The sequence below is a fragment of the Triticum aestivum genome, chromosome 6D (genome assembly GCF_018294505.1).
Source record: "Triticum aestivum cultivar Chinese Spring chromosome 6D, IWGSC CS RefSeq v2.1, whole genome shotgun sequence".
NCBI lineage: Eukaryota > Viridiplantae > Streptophyta > Magnoliopsida > Poales > Poaceae > Triticum > Triticum aestivum.
Window position 1 is genome coordinate 178,138,328 of NC_057811.1, and position 6,544 is coordinate 178,144,871.

Below are 6,544 nucleotides of genomic sequence, written 5' to 3' on the forward strand. Positions count from 1 at the left end.
TGATCAACATATTCACGCGGTGAAGGTTCCCGCTAACATTTTTAAGAGGTTCAAGAGATTTTTGCACTTCGCATATTTCCTAAAAAATTTGGGTTCCTTCTTGAGTATGATGAAGTCCCGTTTGTGGGGGTAGTACTCCTACTATTCCCTCTGTAATTTCATAAGCAATCCTGGGATCAATTTCAATAAAATTCCCTTTAGCGGCAAAATCCAAGAGTTTTCTATGGGATATGGTTAGCCCAACATAAAAATTACGAAGTAAAATCTTGAAATCTCCCTCTATAGTGAAACTACGATAGGATTCTATCATCCTATACCAAGCATCTTTTAAGTTTTCTCCTTGTCTTTGTTTGAAGTGAAGAACTTCAAAATCGGGAGACAAAGGAAGGGAGGAAGAGCTAGCCATAACGGCGAAACAGACGATCTAACACATGGACACACAAGAAGCAAGTGAAAAGAGGCGAACGGAAAAGGGCGAAGAAAAAGGCAAAGGTTTTTGAAAATCGTTTTAGAAGTGGGGGAGAGGAAAACGAGAGGCGAATGGCAAATAATGTAATGTGAGGGAGAAGAGTTTATGATGGGTACTTGGTATGTCTTGACTTGGCGTAGATCTCCCCAACAACGGCACCAGAAATCCTTCTTGCTACCTCTTGAGCATGCGTTGGTTTTCCCTTGAAGAGGAAAGGGTGATGCAACAAAGTAGCGTAAGTATTTCCCTCAGTTTTTGAGAACCAAGGTATCAATCCAGTAGGAGACATCGCACAAGTCACCTAGTACCTGCACAAACAATCAAGAACCTTGCAACCAACGCGATAAAGAGGTTGTCAATCCCTTCACGATCACTCGCAAAAGTGAGATCTAATAAAGATAGTAAGATAAATATTTTTGGTATTTTTGTTATATAGATTGGAAAGTAAAGATTGCAAAATAAATAGAAAACTAAAATTGTAGATCGGAAACTTATATGATGTAAAATAGCCCGGGGGCCATAGGTTTCACTAGTGGCTTCTCTCAAGATAGCATGTGATTACGGTGGGTGAACAAATTATTGTCGAGCAATTGATAGAAAAGCACATAGTTATGAGAATATCTAGGCAATGATCATGAATATAGGCATCACGTCCGTGTCAAGTAGACCGAAACGATTCTGCATCTACTACTATTACTCCACACATCGACCGCTATCCAGCATGACTCTAGAGTATTAAGTTCATAAGAACAGAGTAACGCATTAGGCAAGTTGACATGATGTAGAGGGATAAACTCAAGCAATATGATATAAACCCCATCTTTTTATCCATGATGGCAACAATACAATACGTGCCTTGCTGCCCCTACTGTCACTGGGAAAGGACACCGCAAGATTGAACCCAAAGCAAAGCACTTCTCCCATTGCAAGAAAGAACAATCTAGTAGGCCAAACTAAACCGATAATTCGAAGAGACTTGCAAAGATATCAAATCATGCATATAAGAATTCAGAGAAGAATCAAATAATATTCATAGATAAACTTGTTCATAAATCCACAATTCATCGGATCTCGGCAAACATACCACAAAAGAGTATTACATCAAATAGATCTCCAAGAACATCAAGGAGAACTTTGTATTGAGAATCAAAGAGAGAGAAGAAGCCATCTAGCTAATAACTATGGACCCGAAGGTTTGTGGTAAACTACTCACACATCATCGGAGAGGCTATGGTGTTGATGTAGAAGCCCTCCGTGATCGATTCCCCCTCTGGCAGACCACCGGAAAAGGCCCTAAGATGGGATCTCACGGGTACAGAAGGTTGCGGTGGTGGAAAAGTGGTTTCGTGGCTCCTCCTGATGTTTTTAGGGTATAAGTGTAACATCCCAAATTTTCAATTTGGTATGTTATACATAGATCATCTTTGCATATCATGTTTTATTGCATCTTGACAAATCCTCGATAAATCCTAAGCAACTCAAGGACCCTCGGAGAGAGTTGGGGATTTTTCTCGAATTTTCATATTTGATTTTCATCAAATAATAAGACGAGGATTTTGGTTTTAATTATTTTTCTCTCCGGAAAAGTATTTCATCCTAAAAATAAACGAGAGGAGAAAATATGACTTCTCCAAAATAATTGAAATACTGGAGGAAAAATGTTAAAATCATTTATTGCAATTTATTTGGATTTTATATGCAATTTTTATTGCATTAAAAATATTGCATGTTTCCAAAATATTTATTTTGTGTTAAAAAAATGTTCACCCTATTCTAGATTTTCTAACTAGACGGGGAAAATTTATTTTATATTTTTCTGATTTTTATTTATTTTTCTACGAATTATTTTCCGCGGAACTTATTTTAAAAAAATGCGCGCGCGCCCGCTCTGGGCCGAGCCCAGGCCGCCGGCCCACCCCGCGCCCCTCTCCTCTCCGCGCACGGCCGCCGCCGTCGCCGTGTCCGCCATGGACACGGGAGCCCCTCGCCGCCCCTAGCCCCCTCCCCAAGCCACCGGACCCCCTCCTATAAATACCCCCCTCTCTCTCCCTCACCTCGCCCGCCGCCTCGCCGCCGCACTTGCCCGCCGCCGCCGCCGCACGGGAGCCGCCGCCGCCGCCGGGAGTCACCGCCCTCGCCCTCGCCCGCACCCCCGCACCCCCGCACCCCGCGCCCCGCCAGAGCCCTCGCCGGAGCCGCCCCGACGAGGTACTGCCTCGCTTTCCGTTCGTCGTTGCCGGTTTTCTTCTAAAAAAACCCTAGATCGGTTTTTTTCGGTTTTATTATTTTGCGAGCGTTCACCGAACCGTTCATTTTAACGAACGCGTTCGTCGGTTTTTCTCTATTAACGAACGTCCGTTCTTTAGCCGTTCGTCCGTTTTCTTTTTCGTCGGATTTTTCTGCGATTATCTCAGATTCGATTTCTGATCGAATCTTCGATTCTGTTTAACTTCTCGCTCGTTTATCGGAATCAGGCGATTCAAGCGCCTAGAGTTTCGTCTCGAAATTCTCTTTCTGTTTAACCTACTCAAACAAGTTTTTGCTACAGTAAAATTTTGACCTAGATCCAGATTAGTAAACGAAGCTTCTTTCTTTCGCCGTTTGACTTTCGTTGCTTCTTTCGAGTTGATTCTTTTTGCAAACCGGAGTTCTTAAGTTGAACTTTCTGGTTGGATCTTTCATTCGAGTTTTAGCTGTGCATTAGATGAGTACTGATTGTATGCTTGTTTGTTTGCGATAGAGTACCCGGAGTGTGCCGCTTGTTACTTCGACTCGTTAGGTTTTGCGGATCATCAGCAAGGCAAGTAACACTTTGATCATACCTTTCATACCCAGTTTTATTGCATTAGATCTATTTCTCAAACAATTGCATGATTAGGATTTGATTAAACTGTGGGAACTGGGAAGTAGTTGAGGTAGTACCTATTACCTGTTTTCTATTCAAACCCTTGGGAGTTACTTCTACGTTGCTTTTATTATTGCCATGCTATGCTCGTAGACGTGGATTGGGTTTGAGTGATATTCATGACAGATGTGAGATGTTTATTAATGGTTCAACTTAAGGTGGCAACTAAAACTCACATCTGGGTGGATTGAGGCACCTGGAGAACCCAGTGTTGTCTGTTTTTATAAGGTCCGCCACCCAGGCTCAAAGGGATCATAAGATTATTCATGCTAGAAACTTCCGTGTGCAGCCACAAGCTATTATGGGCTCTAGCATAGTTGAGTAGGTTACAAGATCTCTTGAAGAGGTGGGCTAGCAGATGTAGGGGAAAGTAGGTGTACCGGTCCATCCAGAGTAGAGAGTGATTGTTTATGAAAGACTGTGTCTTGGTCATCCGTTTCTCAAACATCATGTAGTGCGAGAATCAAGCGGAGGCGATCGAGTCTTGTGGGGAAAAGTGCGCAAACCTCTGCAGAGTGTACAAACTAATCATGGTTAGCTGTGTCCCCGGTTATGGACAACTTGAGTATCTAGTACCTGGATTATCATTTGAATCTCATCACTATGTTACTTTTAATTAATTTTGTTGGGTTAATGATGACACCTAATTGGGATTGAGTTGGAGGTACCTTCTCAATGTTTCACAACCACCATGATAGTTAAATAAAATTTATTCCTTTGCAGTAGGATAAAATTGGCTTTTCGCAAAAACTGTAACCATAGAGCTTTCCACCAGCCATATATGCATGTAGTATAGCATTATTATTGTTCATTGCTCTCTATGTGTTACTTTGCCAGCATATCCTATGTGCTGACCCGTTTTCGGGCTGCAACGTTTTATGTTGCAGACTTTTCAGACGACGAGTAAGGTGCCTTAGGTCGTGGTCTTATACTCAATGATGCCGCTGGAGTTGATGGACTCACTTATCTTCCAAGTCTTCCGCTGTTATCGTTGTTAGATGGCCTTAAGCCATGTTTATCATACTTTATCTCTTTGGAGATATTCGATGTAATAAGTGTGTGATTGCTACTCTGTTATAAATCCTCCATTTATACTGTGCGTGTCAGCATTACTGATCCAGGGATGACACTGGTGCACAGCAGCACAAACCATTTGAGGTCCGGTCGCTACAAAGTTGGTATCAGAGCACACGCTGACTGTAGGACACGACCACTAAGCTTAAGCCCTAGAAAGCTTCTCTCTTCTCATTTCTGACCCCTCTCCTTTTTCTACTCTTTTAGGAATGGCGAATGCAAGGAGCAAGTTCATGCAACCAGATGAAGACACGCCGTTTGGTCGACACTTGAAGGAAGTCACCAAGTACTTGAACATAGGAATACCAAGCATCACCGGAACCTACAACGCCACATTACCTGAAGAGGAGAGCTGGAAGATTCAAGTTATCATTCCAGGAAGGACGTTTGTGCCAGTTACTGAACCCATAAGATTGGTTTTCGAAGCACCAACCTGGAGTCTAGGGAAGAGCATGGCCGCACACATCGCCATGGGACGCATTGGAGAAGTCTATCACCAGGAGCTTAAGGATACAATTTATCAAATTTGTGGACGCCGAGACGCGCAATGGGAGATGATCAGAACCAAGAAGGATGGATCAATTGTAGCTTTCATCCAGGAGCAAAACCAACACATTCGTCGCCAGGAGAACCAGATGTGCACGGACAAGGAAGAACTGAAGAAGGCATTAACGAAGATCAAGGAGCTCCAAGAAGAACTCAAGGCTACACGCGAAGATTATTTGGAGGAAATCAACGCACTAGTAGGGAAGAATGACGACCTGGAGAAGAAGATTGGAGTATTCATGGGAAATCCAGTGCCAAAAGCAGAAGCCGACGAATGCACTTGTCCGGATAACTACATCATCATCGACGACACCGACTCGGAACCAAGTGAAGATGACTTTGTTGATGAAGCCGGAGCAGACATCATGGAGTCTTCAACGGATCAGAATTTCTAGTAGACCACCATATCAGTAGTAGTTTTCCCCCATTTAATAGTATAGTTCAAGCACTTTGTAATGCTAGTTAGATCGATTGTTTTGCCTTGTTTGAATTGATTGAGTGTTATTGATTGATTTGTCTCATGAGCATATGGGTAGTGTTTTCTCTCTAGACCTCATTCTATTCTTAACTCTCATCTTTTCTAAACCTATCAGATGCCTCCGAGACGCGACACCGGATTTGTTTTCCCGCCAGAGATCACCCAGTTGATTCAGCAACAGAATGCCCTGATGCAAGTGTTAGTGCAGAACCAAGGCAACAACAACAACAACAACCCACCGCCACCACCACCTGTTGATCACTTAGCCCGTTTCTTAAGGCTAAACCCGCCGGTGTTTTCCAGTAGCACCGAGCCGATTGTAGCAGATGATTGGCTCCGCAAAGTTGGAAGGGAGTTGACCACTGCAGGATGCACAGATGCGGAAAGAGAGCGTTTTGCCGCACATCAGCTTGATGGACCCGCAGCATCATGGTGGGAGAATTATACAGCCACGCACCCTATTGACACTGTCACATGGGACCAGTTTCAGCAAGCTTTCCGTACAGCTCATGTTTCAGCAGGAGCTATGGCTATGAAGAAGCGTGAGTTTCGCAACCTACGCCAAGGAGGACGCACCGTAGGCTAGTATGTGGAGGATTTCAGTAAGCTAGCACGTTATGCACCAGATGACGTTGCTACAGATGCTGCCAAGCAGGAGAAATTGTTGGAAGGGCTGAATGATGAACTGAGTATGCAGTTGATGGTAGCAACCTTCAACAACTACCAGGAGCTGGTAGATAGAGCTCTCATGATTGAAGGGAAGCAACAGCAGATTGAAAATCGTAAGAGGAAGTATGGACAAGGGAAGTACAATTCTGGAGCTCAGCAGAAGCCACGATTTACCCCGAAGCCGGGAGGACAGTTCCAGCATACCCATGGAGGAGGTAGTTCGCACAACCATAAGGGCTCCAAGAATGGTAATGGGAATGGAGGAGGAAACGGACAGAACCGCACCAACCCATCTACCCCAACCAAGAGGGATCTAAGTCACATTACTTGCTTCAAGTGCCAGAAGACTGGACATTATGCAACTGATTGTCCTGAAGCCCAAAATGAAAATGGCAATGGAAGC